This window comes from Bufo gargarizans, chromosome 3 (genome assembly GCF_014858855.1).
Source record: "Bufo gargarizans isolate SCDJY-AF-19 chromosome 3, ASM1485885v1, whole genome shotgun sequence".
Classification (NCBI taxonomy): Eukaryota; Metazoa; Chordata; class Amphibia; order Anura; family Bufonidae; genus Bufo; species Bufo gargarizans.
The window spans coordinates 182453344-182475782 of record NC_058082.1 but is presented as its reverse complement, the minus strand read 5'-3'; positions in this window follow the sequence as shown (position 1 = coordinate 182475782).

Here is a 22439-nt window from a genome sequence, read left to right as displayed (position 1 = left end):
TAAATCCATACCGGTGACCCAGCGCCTAAATACTAGGCCTCAAATTTAAATCCCTCTAAATCTCTCGTTACCCACCGCTGTACTGTTGTTGCTGGGCAAGATATTTAGTGTCCGTCAAAGCACATTTTTTGTTCTGGGTTGAAGTACAATTCCCAATTTAGCAATTTCATAATTTAGTGGTTCCTGCTATATCAGAGCTATTTGAAATCTATCCCAAAAAGGGTATATAATATTGAAGGTGCACATTGGGTCATTCAGAATAACTTCACACACACCCGCTACTGTGTATTTCCAAGTCTAATTCTGTCACTAAACCCATACCTGTCACCCAGCGCCTAAATACTAGGCCTCAAATTTAAATCCCTCTAAATCTCTCGTTACCACCGCTGTACTGTTGTTGCTGGGCAAGATATTTAGTGTCCGTCAAAGCACATTTTTTGTTCTGGGTTGAAGTACAATTCCCAATTTAGCAATTTCATAATTTAGTGGTTTCTGCTATATCAGAGCTATTTGAAATCTATCCCTAAAAGGGTATATAATATTGAAGGTGCACATAGGGTCATTCAGAATAACTTCACACACACGCTTCTGTGCATTTCCAAGTCTAATTCTGTCACTAAATCCATACCGGTCACCCAGCGCCTAAATACTAGGCCTCAAATTTATATCCCGCTGAATTTGAATACAATACATTGGGCCAAATAATATATTTGTTGTTGTGGTGAACCATAACAATGAGAAAAACATCTAGTAAGGGACGCGGACGTGGACATGGTCGTGGTGGTGTTAGTGGACCCTCTGGTGCTGGGAGAGGACGTGGCCGTTCTGCCACATCCACACGTCCTAGTGTACCAACTACCTCAGGTCCCAGTAGCCGCCAGAATTTACAGCGATATATGGTGGGGCCCAATGCCGTTCTAAGGATGGTAAGGCCTGAGCAGGTACAGGCATTAGTCAATTGGGTGGCCGACAGTGGATCCAGCACGTTCACATTATCTCCCACCCAGTCTTCTGCAGAAAGCGCACAGATGGCGCCTGAAAACCAACCCCATCAGTCTGTCACATCACCCCCATGCATACCAGGGAAACTGTCTCAGCCTCAAGTTATGCAGCAGTCTCTTATGCTGTTTGAAGACTCCGCTGGCAGGGTTTCCCAAGGGCATCCACCTAGCCCTTCCCCAGCGGTGAAAGACATAGAATGCACTGACGCACAACCACTTATGTTTCCTGATGATGAGGACATGGGAATACCACCTCAGCATGTCTCTGATGATGACGAAACACAGGTGCCAACTGCTGCGTCTTTCTGCAGTGTGCAGACTGAACAGGAGGTCAGGGATCAAGACTGGGTGGAAGACGATGCAGGGGACGATGAGGTCCTAGACCCCACATGGAATGAAGGTCGTGCCACTGACTTTCACAGTTCGGAGGAAGAGGCAGTGGTGAGACCGAGCCAACAGCGTAGCAAAAGAGGGAGCAGTGGGCAAAAGCAGAACACCCGCCGCCAAGAGACTCCGCCTGCTACTGACCGCCGCCATCTGGGACCGAGCACCCCAAAGGCAGCTTCAAGGAGTTCCCTGGCATGGCACTTCTTCAAACAATGTGCTGACGACAAGACCCGAGTGGTTTGCACGCTGTGCCATCAGAGCCTGAAGCGAGGCATTAACGTTCTGAACCTGAGCACAACCTGCATGACCAGGCACCTGCATGCAAAGCATGAACTGCAGTGGAGTAAACACCTTAAAACCAAGGAAGTCACTCAGGCTCCCCCTGCTACCTCTTCTGCTGCTGCCGCCTCGGCCTATTCTGCTGCTGCCGCCTCGGCCTCTTCCTCCGCCTCTGGAGGAACGTTGGCACCTGCCGCCCAGCAAACAGGGGATGTACCACCAACACCACCACCACCACCTCCGTCACCAAGCGTCTCAACCATGTCACACGCCAGCGTTCAGCTCTCCATCTCACAAACATTTGATAGAAAGCGTAAATTCCCACCTAGCCACCCTCGATCCCTGGCCCTGAATGCCAGCATTTCTAAACTACTGGCCTATGAAATGCTGTCATTTAGGCTGGTGGACACAGACAGCTTCAAACAGCTCATGTCGCTTGCTGTCCCACAGTATGTTGTTCCCAGCCGGCACTACTTCTCCAAGAGAGCCGTGCCTTCCCTGCACAACCAAGTATCCGATAAAATCAAGTGTGCACTGCGCAACGCCATCTGTAGCAAGGTCCACCTAACCACAGATACGTGGACCAGTAAGCACGGCCAGGGACGCTATATCTCCCTAACTGCACACTGGGTAAATGTAGTGGCAGCTGGGCCCCAGGCGGAGAGCTGTTTGGCGCACGTCCTGCCGCCGCCAAGGATCGCAGGGCAACATTCTTTGCCTCCTGTTGCCACCTCCTCCTTCTCGGCTTCCTCCTCCTCTTCTTCCACCTGCTCATCCAGTCAGCCACACACCTTCACCACCAACTTCAGCACAGCCCGGGGTAAACGTCAGCAGGCCATTCTGAAACTCATATGTTTGGGGGACAGGCCCCACACCGCACAGGAGTTGTGGCGGGGTATTGAACAACAGACCGACGAGTGGTTGCTGCCGGTGAGCCTCAAGCCCGGCCTGGTGGTGTGTGATAATGGGCGAAATCTCGTTGCAGCTCTGGGACTAGCCAATTTGACGCACATCCCTTGCTTGGCGCATGTGCTGAATTTGGTGGTGCAGAAGTTCATTCACAACTACCCCGACATGTCAGAGCTGCTGCATAAAGTGCGGGCCGTCTGTTCGCGCTTCCGGCGTTCACATCCTGCCGCTGCTCGCCTGTCTGCGCTACAGCGTAACTTCGGCCTTCCCGCTCACCGCCTCATATGCGACGTGCCCACCAGGTGGAACTCCACCTTGCACATGCTGGACAGACTGTGCGAGCAGCAGCAGGCCATAGTGGAGTTTCAGCTGCAGCACGCACGGGTCAGTCGCACTACAGAACAGCACCACTTCACCACCAATGACTGGGCCTCCATGCGAGACCTGTGTGCCCTGTTGCGCTGTTTCGAGTACTCCACCAACATGGCCAGTGGCGATGACACCGTTATCAGCGTTACAATACCACTTCTATGTCTCCTTGAGAAAACACTTAGGGCGATGATGGAACAGGAGGTGGCCCAGGAGGAGGAGGAGGAGGATGAGGAAGAGGGGTCATTTTTAGCACTTTCAGGCCAGTCTCTTCGAAGTGACTCAGAGGGAGGTTTTTTGCAACAGCAGAGGCCAGGTACAAATGTGGCCAGCCAGGGCCCACTACTGGAGGACGAGGAGGACGAGGATGAGGAGGAGGTGGAGGAGGATGAGGATGAAGCATGGTCACAGCGGGGTGGCACCCAACGCAGCTCGGGTCCATCACTGGTGCGTGGCTGGGGGGAAAGGCAGGACGATGACGATACGCCTCCCACAGAGGACAGCTTGTCCTTACCCCTGGGCAGCCTGGCACACATGAGCGACTACATGCTGCAGTGCCTGCGCAACGACAGCAGAGTTGCCCACATTTTAACCTGTGCGGACTACTGGGTTGCCACCCTGCTGGATCCACGCTACAAAGACAATGTGCCCACCTTACTTCCTGCACTGGAGCGTGATAGGAAGATGCGCGAGTACAAGCGCACGTTGGTAGACGCGCTACTGAGAGCATTCCCAAATGTCACAGGGGAACAAGTGGAAGCCCAAGGCCAAGGCAGAGGAGGAGCAAGAGGTCGCCAAGGCAGCTGTGTCACGGCCAGCTCCTCTGAGGGCAGGGTTAGCATGGCAGAGATGTGGAAAACTTTTGTCAACACGCCACAGCTAACTGCACCACCACCTGATACGCAACGTGTTAGCAGGAGGCAACATTTCACTAACATGGTGGAACAGTACGTGTGCACACCCCTCCACGTACTGACTGATGGTTCGGCCCCATTCAACTTCTGGGTCTCTAAATTGTCCACGTGGCCAGAGCTAGCCTTTTATGCCTTGGAGGTGCTGGCCTGCCCGGCAGCCAGCGTTTTGTCTGAACGTGTATTCAGCACGGCAGGGGGCGTCATTACAGACAAACGCAGCCGCCTGTCTACAGCCAATGTGGACAAGCTGACGTTCATAAAAATGAACCAGGCATGGATCCCACAGGACCTGTCCGTCCCTTGTCCAGATTAGACATTAACTACCTCCCCATAACCATATATTATTGGACTCCAGGGCACTTCCTCATTCAATCCTATTTTTATTTTCATTTTACCATTATATTGCGATGCTACCCAAAGTTGAATGAACCTCTCCTCTGCCTGTGTGCTAGGCCTAAATATATGCCAATGGACTGTTGCAGTGGTGGCTGACATGAAGCCTGATTCTCTGCTATGACATGCAGACTAATTCTCTGCTGACATGAAGCCAGATTGTCTGTTACGGGACCTCTCTCCTCTGCCTGGGTGCTGGGCCTAAATTTATGACAATGGACTGTTGCAGTGGTGGCTGACGTGAAGCCTGATTCTCTGCTATGACATGCAGACTGATTCTCTGCTGACATGAAGCCAGATCGTCTGTTACGGGACCTCTCTGCTCTGCCTGTGTGCTAGGCCTAAATATATGCCAATGGACTGTTGCAGTGGTGGCTGACGTGAAGCCTCATTCTCTGCTATGACATGCAGACTAATTCTCTGCTGACATGAAGACAGATTCTCTGTTACGGGACCTCTCTCCTCTGCCTGGGTGCCGGGGCCTAAATATCTGAGAATGGACTGTTCCAGTGGTGGGTGACGGGAAGCCAGATTCTCTGCTATGGAACCTCTCTCCAATTGATTTTGGTTAATTTTTATTTATTTAATTTTTATTTTAATTAATTTCCCTATCCACATTTGTTTGCAGGGGATTTACCTACATGTTGCTGCCTTTTGCAGCCCTCTAGCCCTTTCCTGGGCTGTTTTACAGCCGTTTTAGTGCCGAAAAGTTCGGGTCCCCATTGACTTCAATGGGGTTCGGGTTCGGGACGAAGTTCGGATCGGGTTCGGATCCCGAACCCGAACATTTCCGGGATGTTCGGCCGAACTTCTCGAACCCGAACATCCAGGTGTTCGCTCAACTCTACCCAGGAGGCGTGGGAGGAGAGGGAGGCACGGGTGGGACAGCAAACGTAGGCGCCAATCTGTTAGGAGACCTCCGCAGGCTCTCCTTAAAGGAAGGTCTCTCCCTGAGTCTGGTGTCAATCAAAATCAGGAAAGAAATAAGAGACTCGAGCTCCACTGGTAGGTCCTTAGCTGCAACCTCATCCTTCAAGGCATCCGAGAGACCATGAGAGAAAGCAGCGACCAGAGCCTCATTATTCCAGCCCACCTCTGCTGCCAGGGTACGAAACTCAATGGCGTATTCAGCTACGGATCGTGAACCCTGTCTGATGGACATAAGGAGCTTCGCAGCAGAGGCAGCACGAGCCGGCACATCGAATACCTTCCGGAGAGAAGCAACAAAACCGGAAAACTCGGCAACCACCGGATTGTTGTTCTCCCATAAAGGGCTGGCCCAGGCCAAGGCCTTGTCCGAGAGCAGCGAGATCAAGAAGCCCACCCTTGATCTCTCAGTAGGAAAGGCATGTGGCAGCAACTCGAAGTAAATGCCCACCTGGTTAAGGAAACCTCGGCACTGAGTTGGCTCTCCCCCAAAGCGCTGTGGAAGGGGGGCAGAACCGGTCATACCCTGAAACACCACAGGCGCAGCAACAGGTGTCAGGGTAGACTCTGGTGCAACAACCGGAGCGGCAGTAGGAGCGGGCCCAGGAGCGACAACCGACCCATCGGCAACGGAAGCTAAATGAGCCGTGCGTTCAAGCAGGGTTTGCAACGCCACAGCGAACCGACCCAACAGGTGATCCTGCTGATCAAGTCTGGCAACCAGCGTAGGTAGCGAGGGTGGCCCTGTACCGTCAGAATTCATGGCTTGGTCCTAATGTCATGGAACCATGAACCAGACGTACAACAAGAGATAAGTGGAAAATAAGAAGGTTTTATTGAAGAGCAAGCCGTAAGCAAAGTCCGAACGGATGGCTAAACCGAAGCAGGGTCTTGCGGAGACAGAGGTCAGGAACCAGAAGGGTAGTCAGACGAAGCCAGGAACAGGAACCAACGGGGTAGTCAGACGAAGCCGGAATCAGGAACCAACGGGGTAGTCAGACGAAGCCGGAATCAGGAACCAGAAGCAGCTGCAGTCTTGGAAGCATGTGAACACAGGAGGACCAAGCAAGGAACTGAAGCCACAGACCTCCTATATATATGAGCTAGGCATCCAGCTCCTCCCAGTGGGAAGGAGGAGCCGCAGGGTGGGAGGCTACAAGAAAACCCAGAAACCAAGATGGCCGCCAGCACATGTCAAACGAAGGGAACAGCAAGGAGGTAAGACCATGACAATAACATCTCAACATTCACAAATATACATTTCTGACATTCAAAAACAAAACAAAAACAAATCAGTGACCAATATAGCCACCTTTCTTTGCAAGGGCACTCAAAAGCCTGCCATCCATGGATTCTGTCAGTGTTTTGATCTGTTCACCATCAACATTGCGTGCAGCAGCAACCACAGCCTCCCAGACACTGTTCAGAGAGGTGTACTGTTTTCCCTCCTTGTAAATCTCACATTTGATGATGGACCACAGGTTCTCAATGGGGTTCAGATCAGGTGAACAAGGAGGCCATGTCATTAGTTTTTCTTCTTTTATACCCTTTCTTGCCAGCCACGCTGTGGAGTACTTGGACGCGTGTGATGGAGCATTGTCCTGCATGAAAATCATGTTTTTTTTGAAGGATGCAGACTTCTTCCTGTACCACTGCTTGAAGAAGGCGTCTTCCAGAAACTGGCAGTAGGACTGGGAGTTGAGCTTGACTCCATCCTCAACCCGAAAAGGCCCCACAAGCTCATCTTTGATGATACCAGCCCAAACCAGTACTCCACCTCCACCTTGCTGGCGTCTGAGTCGGACTGGAGCTCTCTGCCCTTTACCAATCCAGCCACGGGCCCATCCATCTGGACCATCAAGACTCACTCTCATTTCATCAGTCCATAAAACCTTAGAAAAATCAGTCTTGAGATATTTCTTGGCCCAGTCTTGACGTTTCAGCTTGTGTGTCTTGTTCAGTGGTGGTCGTCTTTCAGCCATTCTTACCTTGGCCATGTCTCTGAGTATTGCACACCTTGTGCTTTTGGGCACTCCAGTGATGTTGCAGCTCTGAAATATGGCCAAACTGGTGGCAAGTGGCATCTTGGCAGCTGCACGCTTGACTTTTCTCAGTTCATGGGCAGTTATTTTGCGCCTTGGTTTTTCCACACGCTTCTTGCGACCCTGTTAACTATTTTGAATGAAACGCTTGATTGTTCGATGATCACACTTCAGAAGCTTTGCAATTTTAAGAGTGCTGCATCCCTCTTCAAGATATCTCACTATTTTTGACTTTTCTGAGCCTGTCAAGTCCTTCTTTTGACCCATTTTGCCAAAGGAAAGGAAGTTGCCTAATAATTATGCACACCTGATATAGGGTGTTGATGTCATTAGACCACACCCCTTCTCATTACAGAGATGCACATCACCTAATATGCTTAATTGGTAGTAGGCTTTCGAGCCTATGCAGCTTGGAGTAAGACAACATGCATAAAGAGGATGATGTGGTCAAAATACTCATTTGCCTAATAATTCTGCACTCCCTGTAATGTCCACTTGATGTACTGAAAAAAAAGAAACCTTGTGCTGGTCTTCAATTGTTTTGGAAATATATGTCCATTTATTTATTTATTTATTACATGTGTTTTTTATATGTTATTATTTTTTTATGTGACATTCAGGTGTAATATATACTTTATGCATTTATTATAAGGACACAATTCAATACAGATATAAGATAATGATATTTAAATGCAACTATTTACAAAAAATGCAATAGTTAGAAATATAAAAATAAAGAAAAAGCAAGAAAAACTCATAGGATGATAAATGTGAGTAAATATCTATATATTAGTGGAATATCATACCAACTAATGATCAAAGAAGCAAGTACCTAAGAATTTGATCCATTCCATTGTTTTGATCTAACCTGTGGATCCACCTTTTTTTTTTTTTTGAGACAACCCAGAATTTGTGTATTTATAAGGGTACAAACATACTGGCTAATATGGTCACTGAGGAAGGAGTAAGCTATACTCCAAAAAGCGTCTGACATACAGTTGCAAGAAAAAGTATGTGAACCCTTTGGAATTATATGGATTTCTGCACAAATTGGTCATAAAATGTGATCTTATCTTCATCTAAGTCACAACAATAGACAATCACAGTCTGCTTAAACTAATAACACACAAAGAATTAAATGTTACCATGTTTATATTGAACACACCATGTAAACATTCACAGTGCAGGTGGAAAAAGTATGTGAACCCTTGGATTTAATAACTGGTTGAACCTCCTTTGGCAGCAATAACTTCAACCAAACGTTTCCTGTAGTTGCAGATCAGATGTGCACAACGGTCAGGAGTAATTCTTGACCATTCCTCTTTACAGAACTGTTTCAGTTCAGCAATATTATTGGGATGTCTTGTGTGAATCGCTTTCTTGAGGTCATGCCACAGCATCTCAATCGGATTGAGGTCAGGACTCTGACTGGGCCACTCCAGAAGGTGTATTTTCTTCTGTTTAAGCCATTTTGTTGTTGATTTACTTCTATGCTTTGGGTCGTTGTCCTGTTCCAACACCCATCTTCTGTTGAGCTTTAGCTGGTGGACAGATGGCCTTAAGTTCTCCTGCAAAATGTCTTGATAAACTTGGGAATTCATTTTTACTTCGATGATAGCAATCCGTCCAGGCCCTGACGCAGCAAAGCAGCCCCAAACCATGATGCCCCCACCACCATACTTCACAGTTGGGATGAGGTTTTCATGTTGGTGTGCTGTGTCTATTTTTCTCCACATAGCATTGTGTGTTTCTCCCAATCAACTCAACTTTGGTTTCATCTGTCCACAGAATATTTTGCCAGTACTGCTGTGGAACTTCCAGGTGCTCTTGTGCAAACTGTAAACGTGCAGCAATGTTTTTTTTTGGACCGCAGTGGCTTCCTCTGTGGTATCCTCCTATGAAATCCATTCTTGTTTAGTGTTTTACGTATCGTAGATTCGCTAACAGGGATGTTAGCATATGCCAGAGTCTTTTGTAAGTCTTTAGCTGACACTCTAGAATTCTTCTTCACCTCATTGAGTAGTCTGTGCTGTGCTCTTGCAGTCATCTTTGCAGGACAGCCACTCCTAGGGAGAGTAGCAGCAGTGCTGAACTTTCTCCATATATAAACAATTTGTCTTACCGTGGACTGATGAACAGCAAAGCTTTTGGAGATATTTTTATAACCCTTTCCAGCTTTATGCAAGTCAACAATTCTTAATCGTAGGTCTTCTGAGAGCTCTTTTGTGCGAGGCATCATTCACATCAGGCAATGCTTCTTGTGAAAAGCAAACCCAGAACTGGTGTGTGTTTTTTATAGGGCAGGGCAGCTGTAACCAACACCTACAATCTCATCGCATTGATTGGACTCCAGTTGGTTGACACCTGACTCTAATTAGCTCTTGGAGATGTCATTAGTCTAGGGGTTCACATACTTTTTCCACCTGCACTGTGAATGTTTACATGGTGTGTTCAATAAAAACATGGTAACATTTAATTATTTGTGTGTTATTAGTTTAAGCAGACTGTGATTGTCTATTGTTGTGTCTTAGATGAAGATCAGATCACATTTTATGACCAATTTGTGCAAAAATCTATATAATTCCAAAGGGTTCACATACTTTTTCTTGCAACTGTATAACTAAGCCATCTACAAGTACCCTTTGTCTCTCAAAGAAATCAACAGTTTGTTTGCCAGCTGACAATATATGAAGCGCTTCATTTGTATTCAACACTTGGGACGCCGACTCTGGTCCATGAGGTATATCAACCCGCCACAACGCAATGCTCTATGGACAATACAGAGGTAAGAATACAAGTGATGAACACCACGTGGGATGCCACAATAGGCGTTTATCTCCACCAGCTTACCACCAACAGTGAGTACTATGCATGGACAATACTCTGTCTATATACAACGCTAGGAGCATGTTTATTCTTTGAAATACAGAGACCCTGGATTGGGCACTGCTGATATATATTCTACAAAATTACTTGCAAACTAATGCATTTTCTAGCTTTAGTTTTCTTTTTTATTACTTAGCTTAGCTCTTCTTAGTGACTGCAGAAACTTCTGTTAGTCTGTTAGTAACTCAGTGGTTGGTACTTCTGCTATACACCAGTGGAACAAGAATGTAATGACATGTGTATGCATTCCCTAGCTGCAACTGTTTATTTTTTTTATTTTTGTTATTCTATCTCCAAGACTTCTCCCATGCTGCACCTAGGCTTTGGGATGCACCAGACTAATGCCTAAATAACATCTGCCACTGTTTTCTAAGCTTTAATCATTGCTAACTTATATTACACATAATATACTCTCACACGGATTATTTTTTTCCAGCATTTTCTGTTTGAAAACTTGATGACAAACAGTTAGTTTGCATTGGATTCCATCGGGGTAAATGATTAAAGAAAACTGACCATGTCAGGAATAATAATGACTCTTTCACTTTGGCACTAGTCTGTGTCCCCAAAAAATGTTTATAGTGCATAGACAAAGCATGTTATAATGTCATTTCTTACTTTTTAGTATTCAAATAAACTGTCTTACCTCTTATATGTATAAATGAGCTATCTGATATTGAGCGTATTTGGTGAAGCTTGTATTAATTGTTATTAAGCAATCACACTCCTTGTTGCTCATTAGCGTATGAGAGGTCACACAAAAGTTCAGTCATTACTGTCAATATAGAGAGGAGGTTGCTGAGCTTTGTATTCTTACAGGGCTAAACTGGGTTGGAACCCCTCTTGAATATTTATGAAGTAAAGTGCCATTATCATTATGAAATAAAAGTAAATTAATAAGATTATGGTGCAACTTAGTAGAGAATAGCCTTTAACCCAAAATATATTATTCTTTAACCTCTTATGCGCTTCTAAAAGTTCCTGCAATGGCATGTGAGCATCAGAACACGACCATAGAGCAATGGAAGAACTTTAGATAATGCATAATGACACACTGCAAAAATAGTTTAAGAATGTTTGGGGAAAATGAGTTGAAGGTGGTGACTAGAGTTGAGCGAACACCTGGATGTTCGGGTTCGAGAAGTTCGGCCGAACATCCCGGAAATGTTCGGGTTCGGGATCCGAACCCGATCCGAACTTCGTCCCGAACCCGAACCCCATTGAAGTCAATGGGGACCCGAACTTTTCGGCACTAAAACGGCTGTAAAACAGCCCAGGAAAGAGCTAGAGGGCTGCAAAAGGCAGCAACATGTAGGTAAATCCCCTGCAAACAAATGTGGATAGGGAAATTAATTAAAATAAAAATTAAATAAATAAAAATTAACCAAAATCAATTGGAGAGAGGTTCCATAGCAGAGAATCTGGCTTCCCGTCACCCACCACTGGAACAGTCCATTCTCAGATATTTAGGCCCCGGCACCCAGGCAGAGGAGAGAGGTCCCGTAACAGACAATCTGGCTTCATGTCAGCAGAGAATCAGTCTTCATGTCATAGCAGAGAATCAGGCTTCACGTCACCCACCACTGTAATAGTCCATTTTCATAAATTTAGGCCCAGCACCCAGGCAGAGGAGAGAGGTCCCGTAACAGACAATCTGGCTTCATGTCAGCAGAGAATCAGTCTTCATATCATAGCAGAGAATCTGGCTTCCCGTTACCCACCACTGGAACAGTCCATTCTCAGATATTTAGGCCCCGGCACCCAGGCAGAGGAGAGAGGTCCCGTAACAGACAATCTGGCTTCATGTCAGCAGAGAATCAGTCTTCATATCATAGCAGAGAATCAGGCTTCACGTCAGCCACCACTGCAACAGTCCATTGTCATAAATTCAGGCCCAGCACCCAGGCAGAGGAGAGAGGTCCCGTAACAGACAATCTGGCTTCATGTCAGCAGAGAATCAGTCTGCATGTCATAGCAGAGAATGAGGCTTCACGTCACCCACCACTGCAACAGTCCATTTTCATAAATTTAGGCCCAGCACCCAGGCAGAGGAGAGAGGTCCCGTAACAGAGGATCTGGCTTCATGTCACCAGAGAATCAGTCTGCATGTCATAGCAGAGAATCAGGCTTCACGTCACCCACCACTGCAACAGTCCATTTTCATAAATTTAGGCCCAGCACCCAGGCAGAGGAGAGAGGTCCCGTAACAGAGGATCTGGCTTCATGTCACCAGAGAATCAGTCTGCATGTCATAGCAGAGAATCAGGCTTCACGTCAGCCACCACTGCAACAATCCATTGGCATATATTTAGGCCTAGCACACAGGCAGAGGAGAGAGGTCCCGTAACAGACAATCTGGCTTCATGTCAGCAGAGAATCAGTCTTCATATCATAGCAGAGAATCAGGCTTCACGTCAGCCACCAATGCAACAGTCCATTGTCAGATATTTAGGCCCAGCACCCAGGCAGAGGAGAGAGGTCCCGTAACAGAGGATCTGGCTTCATGTCACCAGAGAATCAGTCTGCATGTCATAGCAGAGAATCAGGCTTCACGTCAGCCACCACTGCAACAATCCATTGGCATATATTTAGGCCTAGCACACAGGCAGAGGAGAGAGGTCCCGTAACAGACAATCTGGCTTCATGTCAGCAGAGAATCAGTCTGCATGTCATAGCAGAGAATGAGGCTTCACGTCACCCACCACTGCAACAGTCCATTTTCATAAATTTAGGCCCAGCACCCAGGCAGAGGAGAGAGGTCCCGTAACAGAGGATCTGGCTTCATGTCACCAGAGAATCAGTCTGCATGTCATAGCAGAGAATCAGGCTTCACGTCACCCACCACTGCAACAGTCCATTTTCATATATTTAGGCCCAGCACCCAGGCAGAGGAGAGAGGTCCCGTAACAGAGGATCTGGCTTCATGTCACCAGAGAATCAGTCTGCATGTCATAGCAGAGAATCAGGCTTCACGTCAGCCACCACTGCAACAATCCATTGGCATATATTTAGGCCTAGCACACAGGCAGAGGAGAGAGGTCCCGTAACAGACAATCTGGCTTCATGTCAGCAGAGAATCAGTCTTCATATCATAGCAGAGAATCAGGCTTCACGTCAGCCACCAATGCAACAGTCCATTGTCAGATATTTAGGCCCAGCACCCAGGCAGAGGAGAGAGGTCCCGTAACAGAGGATCTGGCTTCATGTCAGCAGAGAATCAGTCTTCATGTCATAGCAGAGAATCAGGCTTCACGTCACCCACCACTGCAACAGTCCATTTTCATAAATTTAGGCCCAGCACCCAGGCAGAGGAGAGAGGTCCCGTAACAGAGGATCTGGCTTCATGTCAGCAGAGAATCAGTCTTCATGTCATAGCAGAGAATCAGGCTTCACGTCACCCACCACTGTAAGAGTCCATTTTCATAAATTTAGGCCCAGCACCCAGGCAGAGGAGAGAGGTCCCGTAACAGACAATCTGGCTTCATGTCAGCAGAGAATCAGTCTTCATATCATAGCAGAGAATCAGGCTTCACGTCAGCCACCAATGCAACAGTCCATTGTCAGATATTTAGGCCCAGCACCCAGGCAGAGGAGAGAGGTCCCGTAACAGAGGATCTGGCTTCATGTCAGCAGAGAATCAGTCTTCATGTCATAGCAGAGAATCAGGCTTCACGTCACCCACCACTGTAAGAGTCCATTTTCATAAATTTAGGCCCAGCACCCAGGCAGAGGAGAGAGGTCCCGTAACAGACAATCTGGCTTCATGTCAGCAGAGAATCAGTCTTCATATCATAGCAGAGAATCAGGCTTCACGTCACCCACCACTGTAACAGTCCATTTTCATAAATTTAGGCCCAGCACCCAGGCAGAGGAGAGAGGTCCCGTAACAGACAATCTGGCTTCATGTCAGGAGAGAATCAGTCTTCATGTCATAGCAGAGAATCAGGCTTCACGTCACCCACCACTGCAACAGTCCATTTTCATAAATTTAGGCCCAGCACCCAGGCAGAGGAGAGAGGTCCCGTAACAGACAATCTGGCTTCATGTCAGCAGAGAATTAGTCTGCATGTCATAGCAGAGAATCAGGCTTCACGTCAGCCACCAATGCAACAGTCCATTGTCAGATATTTAGGCCCAGCACCCAGGCAGAGGAGAGAGGTCCCGTAACAGAGGATCTGGCTTCATGTCACCAGAGAATCAGTCTGCATGTCATAGCAGAGAATCAGGCTTCACGTCACCCACCACTGCAACAGTCCATTTTCATAAATTCAGGCCCAGCACCCAGGCAGAGGAGAGAGGTCCCGTAACAGACAATCTGGCTTCATGTCACCAGAGAATCAGTCTGCATGTCATAGCAGAGAATGAGGCTTCACGTCAGCCACCACTGCAACAATCCATTGGCATATATTTAGGCCTAGCACACAGGCAGAGGAGAGGTTCATTCAACTTTGGGTAGCCTTGCAATATAATGGTAAAATGAAAATAAAAATAGGATTGAATGAGGAAGTGCCCTGGAGTCCAATAATATATGGTTATGGGGAGGTAGTTAATGTCTAATCTGGACAAGGGACGGACAGGTCCTGTGGGATCCATGCCTGGTTCATTTTTATGAACGTCAGCTTGTCCACATTGGCTGTAGACAGGCGGCTGCGTTTGTCTGTAATGACGCCCCCTGCCGTGCTGAATACACGTTCAGACAAAACGCTGGCTGCCGGGCAGGCCAGCACCTCCAAGGCATAAAAGGCTAGCTCTGGCCACGTGGACAATTTAGAGACCCAGAAGTTGAATGGGGCCGAACCATCAGTCAGTACGTGGAGGGGTGTGCACACGTACTGTTCCACCATGTTAGTGAAATGTTGCCTCCTGCTAACACGTTGCGTATCAGGTGGTGGTGCAGTTAGCTGTGGCGTGTTGACAAAAGTTTTCCACATCTCTGCCATGCTAACCCTGCCCTCAGAGGAGCTGGCCGTGACACAGCTGCCTTGGCGACCTCTTGCTCCTCCTCTGCCTTGGCCTTGGGCTTCCACTTGTTCCCCTGTGACATTTGGGAATGCTCTCAGTAGCGCGTCTACCAACGTGCGCTTGTACTCGCGCATCTTCCTATCACGCTCCAGTGCAGGAAGTAAGGTGGGCACATTGTCTTTGTAGCGTGGATCCAGCAGGGTGGCAACCCAGTAGTCCGCACAGGTTAAAATGTGGGCAACTCTGCTGTCGTTGCGCAGGCACTGCAGCATGTAGTCGCTCATGTGTGCCAGGCTGCCCAGGGGTAAGGACAAGCTGTCCTCTGTGGGAGGCGTATCGTCATCGTCCTGCCTTTCCCCCCAGCCACGCACCAGTGATGGACCCGAGCTGCGTTGGGTGCCACCCCGCTGTGACCATGCTTCATCCTCATCCTCCTCCACCTCCTCCTCATCCTCGTCCTCCTCGTCCTCCAGTAGTGGGCCCTGGCTGGCCACATTTGTACCTGGCCTCTGCTGTTGCCAAAAACCTCCCTCTGAGTCACTTCGAAGAGACTGGCCTGAAAGTGCTAAAAATGACCCCTCTTCCTCCTCCTCCTCCTCCTCCTCCTGGGCCACCTCCTCTTCCATCATCGCCCTAAGTGTTTTCTCAAGGAGACATAGAAGTGGTATTGTAACGCTGATAACGGTGTCATCGCCACTGGCCATGTTGGTGGAGTACTCGAAACAGCGCAACAGGGCACACAGGTCTCGCATGGAGGCCCAGTCATTGGTGGTGAAGTGGTGCTGTTCTGTAGTGCGACTGACCCGTGCGTGCTGCAGCTGAAACTCCACTATGGCCTGCTGCTGCTCGCACAGTCTGTCCAGCATGTGCAAGGTGGAGTTCCACCTGGTGGGCACGTCGCATATGAGGCGGTGAGCGGGAAGGCCGAAGTTACGCTGTAGCGCAGACAGGCGAGCAGCAGCAGGATGTGAACGCCGGAAGCGCGAACAGACGGCCCGCACTTTATGCAGCAGCTCTGACATGTCGGGGTAGTTGTGAATGAACTTCTGCACCACCAAATTCAGCACATGCGCCAAGCAAGGGATGTGCGTCAAATTGGCTAGTCCCAGAGCTGCAACGAGATTTCGCCCATTATCACACACCACCAGGCCGGGCTTGAGGCTCACCGGCAGCAACCACTCGTCGGTCTGTTGTTCTATACCCCTGCCACAACTCCTGTGCGGTGTGGGGCCTGTCCCCCAAACATATGAGTTTCAGAATGGCCTGCTGACAGTTTACCCCGGGCTGTGCTGAAGTTGGTGGTGAAGGTGTGTGGCTGACTGGATGAGCAGGTGGAAGAAGAGGAGGAGGAAGCCGAGAAGGAGGAGGTGGCAACAGGAGGCAAAGAATGTTGCCCTGCGATCCTTGGCGGCGGAAGGACGTGCGCCAAACAGCTCTCCGCCTGGGGCCCAGCTGCCACTACATTTACCCAGTGTGCAGTTAGGGAGATATAGCGTCCCTGGCCGTGCTTACTGGTCCACGTATCTGTGGTTAGGTGGACCTTGCCACAGATGGCGTTGCGCAGTGCACACTTGATTTTATCGGATACTTGGTTGTGCAGGGAAGGCACGGCTCTCTTGGAGAAGTAGTGCCGGCTGGGAACAACATACTGTGGGACAGCAAGCGACATGAGCTGTTTGAAGCTGTCTGTGTCCACCAGCCTAAATGACAGCATTTCATAGGCCAGTAGTTTAGAAATGCTGGCATTCAGGGCCAGGGATCGAGGGTGGCTAGGTGGGAATTTACGCTTTCTATCAAATGTTTGTGAGATGGAGAGCTGAACGCTGGCGTGTGACATGGTTGAGACGCTTGGTGACGGAGGTGGTGGTGGTGGTGTTGGTGGTACATCCCCTGTTTGCTGGGCGGCAGGTGCCAACGTTCCTCCAGAGGCGGAGGAAGAGGCCGAGGCGGCAGCAGCAGAATAGGCCGAGGCGGCAGCAGCAGAAGAGGTAGCAGGGGGAGCCTGAGTGACTTCCTTGGTTTTAAGGTGTTTACTCCACTGCAGTTCATGCTTTGCATGCAGGTGCCTGGTCATGCAGGTTGTGCTCAGGTTCAGAACGTTAATGCCTCGCTTCAGGCTCTGATGGCACAGCGTGCAAACCACTCGGGTCTTGTCGTCAGCACATTGTTTGAAGAAGTGCCATGCCAGGGAACTCCTTGAAGCTGCCTTTGGGGTGCTCGGTCCCAGATGGCGGCGGTCAGTAGCAGGCGGAGTCTCTTGGCGGCGGGTGTTCTGCTTTTGCCCACTGCTCCCTCTTTTGCTACGCTGTTGGCTCGGTCTCACCACTGCCTCTTCCTCCGAACTGTGAAAGTCAGTGGCACGACCTTCATTCCATGTGGGGTCTAGGACCTCATCGTCCCCTGCATCGTCTTCCACCCAGTCTTGATCCCTGACCTCCTGTTCAGTCTGCACACTGCAGAAAGACGCAGCAGTTGGCACCTGTGTTTCGTCATCATCAGAGACATGCTGAGGTGGTATTCCCATGTCCTCATCATCAGGAAACATAAGTGGTTGTGCGTCAGTGCATTCTATGTCTTTCACCGCTGGGGAAGGGCTAGGTGGATGCCCTTGGGAAACCCTGCCAGCGGAGTCTTCAAACAGCATAAGAGACTGCTGCATAACTTGAGGCTGAGACAGTTTCCCTGGTATGCATGGGGGTGATGTGACAGACTGATGGGGTTGGTTTTCAGGCGCCATCTGTGCGCTTTCTGCAGAAGACTGGGTGGGAGATAATGTGAACGTGCTGGATCCACTGTCGGCCACCCAATTGACTAATGCCTGTACCTGCTCAGGCCTTACCATCCTTAGAACGGCATTGGGCCCCACCATATATCGCTGTAAATTCTGGCGGCTACTGGGACCTGAGGTAGTTGGTACACTAGGACGTGTGGATGTGGCAGAACGGCCACGTCCTCTCCCAGCACCAGAGGGTCCACTAACACCACCACGACCATGTCCACGTCCGCGTCCCTTACTAGATGTTTTTCTCATTGTTATGGTTCACCACAACAACAAATATATTATTTGGCCCAATGTATTGTATTCAAATTCAGCGGGATATAAATTTGAGGCCTAGTATTTAGGCGCTGGGTGACCGGTATGGATTTAGTGACAGAATTAGACTTGGAAATGCACAGAAGCGTGTGTGTGAAGTTATTCTGAATGACCCTATGTGCACCTTCAATATGATCTACCCTTTTAGGGATAGATTTCAAATAGCTCTGATATAGCAGAAACGACTAAATTATGAAATTGCTAAATTGGGAATTGTATTTCAACCCAGAACAAAAAATGTGCTTTGACGGACACTAAATAACTTTCCCAGCCACAACAGGACAGCGGTAACGAGAGATTTAGCGGGATATAAATTTGAGGCCTAGTATTTAGGCGCTGGGTGACAGGTATGGGTTTAGTGACAGAATTAGATTTGGAAATGCACAGTAGCGGGTGTGTGAAGTTATTCTGAATGACCCTATGTGCACCTTGAATATTATATACCCTTTTAGGGATAGATTTCAAATAGCTCTGATATAGCAGAAACCACTAAATTATGAAATTGCTAAATTGGGAATTGTATTTCAACCCAGAACAAGAAATGTGCTTGAACGGACACTAAATAACTCGCCCAGCTACAGCACTAGGGACAGATTTAGCGGGATATAAATTTGAGGCCTAGTATTTAGGCGCTGGGTGACAGGTATGGGTTTAGTGACAGAATTAGACTTGGAAATACACAGTAGCGGGTGTGTGTGAAGTTATTCTGAATGACCCAATGTGCACCTTGAATATTATATACCCTTTTAGGGATAGATTTCAAATAGCTCTGATATAGCAGAAACCACTAAATTATGAAATTGCTAAATTGGGAATTGTATTTCAACCCAGAATAAAAAATGTGCTTTGACGGACACTAAATATCTTGCCCAGCAACAACAGTACAGCGGTAACGAGAGATTTAGCAGGATATAAATTTGAGGCCTAGTATTTAGGCGCTGGGTGACAGGTATGGGTTTAGTGACAGAATTAGACTTGAAAATACACAGTAGCGGGTGTGTGTGAAGTTATTCTGAATGACCCAATGTGCACCTTGAATATTATATACCCTTTTAGGGATAGATTTCAAATAGCTCTGATATAGCAGAAACCACTAAATTATGAAATTGCTAAATTGGGAATTGTATTTCAACCCAGAACAAAAAATGTGCTTTGACGGACACTAAATATCTTGCCCAGCAACAACAGTACAGCGGTAACGAGAGATTTAGCAGGATATAAATTTGAGGCCTAGTATTTAGGCGCTGGGTGACAGGTATGGGTTTAGTGACAGAATTAGACTTGAAAATACACAGTAGCGGGTGTGTGTGAAGTTATTCTGAATGACCCAATGTGCACCTTGAATATTATATACCCTTTTAGGGATAGATTTCAAATAGCTCTGATATAGCAGAAACCACTAAATTATGAAATTGCTAAATTGGGAATTGTACTTCAACCCAGAACAAAAAATGTGCTTTGACGGACACTAAATATCTTTCCAAGCAACAACAGTACAGCGGTAACGAGAGATTTAGCAGGATATAAATTTGAGGCCTAGTATTTAGGCGCTGGGTGACAGGTATGGGTTTAGTGACAGAATTAGACTTGGAAATACACAGTAGCGGGTGTGTGTGAAGTTATTCTGAATGACCCAATGTGCACCTTGAATATTATATACCCTTTTAGGGATAGATTTCAAATAGCTCTGATATAGCAGAAACCACTAAATTATGAAATTGCTAAATTGGGAATTGTACTTCAACCCAGAACAAAAAATGTGCTTTGACGGACACTAAATAACTTTCCCAGCTACAACAGGACAGCGGTAACGAGAGATTTAGCGGGATATAAATTTGAGGCCTAGTATTTAGGCGCTGGGTGACAGGTATGGGTTTAGTGACAGAATTAGACTTGGAAATACACAGTAGCGGGTGTGTGTGAAGTTATTCTGAATGACCCTATGTGCACCTTCAATATGATCTACCCTTTTAGGGATAGATTTCAAATAGCTCTGATATAGCAGAAACCACTAAATTATGAAATTGCTAAATTGGGAATTGTATTTCAACCCAGAAGAAAAAATGTGCTTTGACGGACACTAAATAACTTTCCCAGCTACAACAGGACAGCGGTAACGAGAGATTTAGCAGGATATAAATTTGAGGCCTAGTATTTAGGCGCTGGGTGACAGGTATGGGTTTAGTGACAGAATTAGACTTGAAAATACACAGTAGCGGGTGTGTGTGAAGTTATTCTGAATGACCCAATGTGCACCTTGAATATTATATACCCTTTTAGGGATAGATTTCAAATAGCTCTGATATAGCAGAAACCACTAAATTATGAAATTGCTAAATTGGGAATTGTACTTCAACCCAGAACAAAAAATGTGCTTTGACGGACACTAAATATCTTTCCAAGCAACAACAGTACAGCGGTAACGAGAGATTTAGCAGGATATAAATTTGAGGCCTAGTATTTAGGCGCTGGGTGACAGGTATGGGTTTAGTGACAGAATTAGACTTGGAAATACACAGTAGCGGGTGTGTGTGAAGTTATTCTGAATGACCCAATGTGCACCTTGAATATTATATACCCTTTTAGGGATAGATTTCAAATAGCTCTGATATAGCAGAAACCACTAAATTATGAAATTGCTAAATTGGGAATTGTACTTCAACCCAGAACAAAAAATGTGCTTTGACGGACACTAATTAACTTTCCCAGCTACAACAGGACAGCGGTAACGAGAGATTTAGCGGGATATAAATTTGAGGCCTAGTATTTAGGCGCTGGGTGACAGGTATGGGTTTAGTGACAGAATTAGACTTGGAAATACACAGTAGCGGGTGTGTGTGAAGTTATTCTGAATGACCCTATGTGCACCTTCAATATGATCTACCCTTTTAGGGATAGATTTCAAATAGCTCTGATATAGCAGAAACCACTAAATTATGAAATTGCTAAATTGGGAATTGTATTTCAACCCAGAACAAAAAATGTGCTTTGACGGACACTAAATAACTTTCCCAGCTACAACAGGACAGCGGTAACGAGAGATTTAGCAGGATATAAATTTGAGGCCTAGTATTTAGGCGCTGGGTGACAGGTATGGGTTTAGTGACAGAATTAGACTTGAAAATACACAGTAGCGGGTGTGTGTGAAGTTATTCTGAATGACCCAATGTGCACCTTGAATATTATATACCCTTTTAGGGATAGATTTCAAATAGCTCTGATATAGCAGAAACCACTAAATTATGAAATTGCTAAATTGGGAATTGTACTTCAACCCAGAACAAAAAATGTGCTTTGACGGACACTAAATAACTTTCCCAGCTACAACAGGACAGCGGTAACGAGAGATTTAGCAGGATATAAATTTGAGGCCTAGTATTTAGGCGCTGGGTGACAGGTATGGGTTTAGTGACAGAATTAGACTTGAAAATACACAGTAGCGGGTGTGTGTGAAGTTATTCTGAATGACCCAATGTGCACCTTGAATATTATATACCCTTTTAGGGATAGATTTCAAATAGCTCTGATATAGCAGAAACCACTAAATTATGAAATTGCTAAATTGGGAATTGTACTTCAACCCAGAACAAAAAATGTGCTGTGACGGACACTAAATAACTTTCCCAGCTACAACAGGACAGCGGTAACGAGAGATTTAGCGGGATATAAATTTGAGGCCTAGTATTTAGGCGCTGGGTGACCGGTATGGATTTAGTGACAGAATTAGACTGGGATATGGCCAAAAAATAACCACACTATTGCTGGTTAAATGCACTTGGTGACGGGCGCAGCTTGCCCCTGATGTAGTATATGGCCAAAAAATGAACAGACTATTGCTGGTTAAATGCACTTGGTGTCACAGCTTGACCAACCACACTACTGAGGGTTAAATGCACTTGGTGACGGGCGCAGCTTGCCCCTGATGTAGTATATGGCCAAAAAATAAACAGACTATTGCTGGTTAAATGCACTTGGTGTGACAGCTTCACCCTGATGTAGGCTTTAGCCAGAAAACAACCACACCATTGAGGGTTAAATGCACTTGGTGACAGGCGCAGCTTGCCCCTGATTTTGTATATGGCCAAAAAATGAACAGACTATTGCTGGTTAAATGCACTTGGTGTGACAGCTTCACCCTGATGTAGGCTTTAGCCAAAAAACAACCACACCATTGAGGGTTAAATGCACTTGGTGACAGGCGCAGCTTGCCCCTGATTTTGTATATGGCCAAAAAATGAACAGACTATTGCTGGTTAAATGCACTTGGTGTGACAGC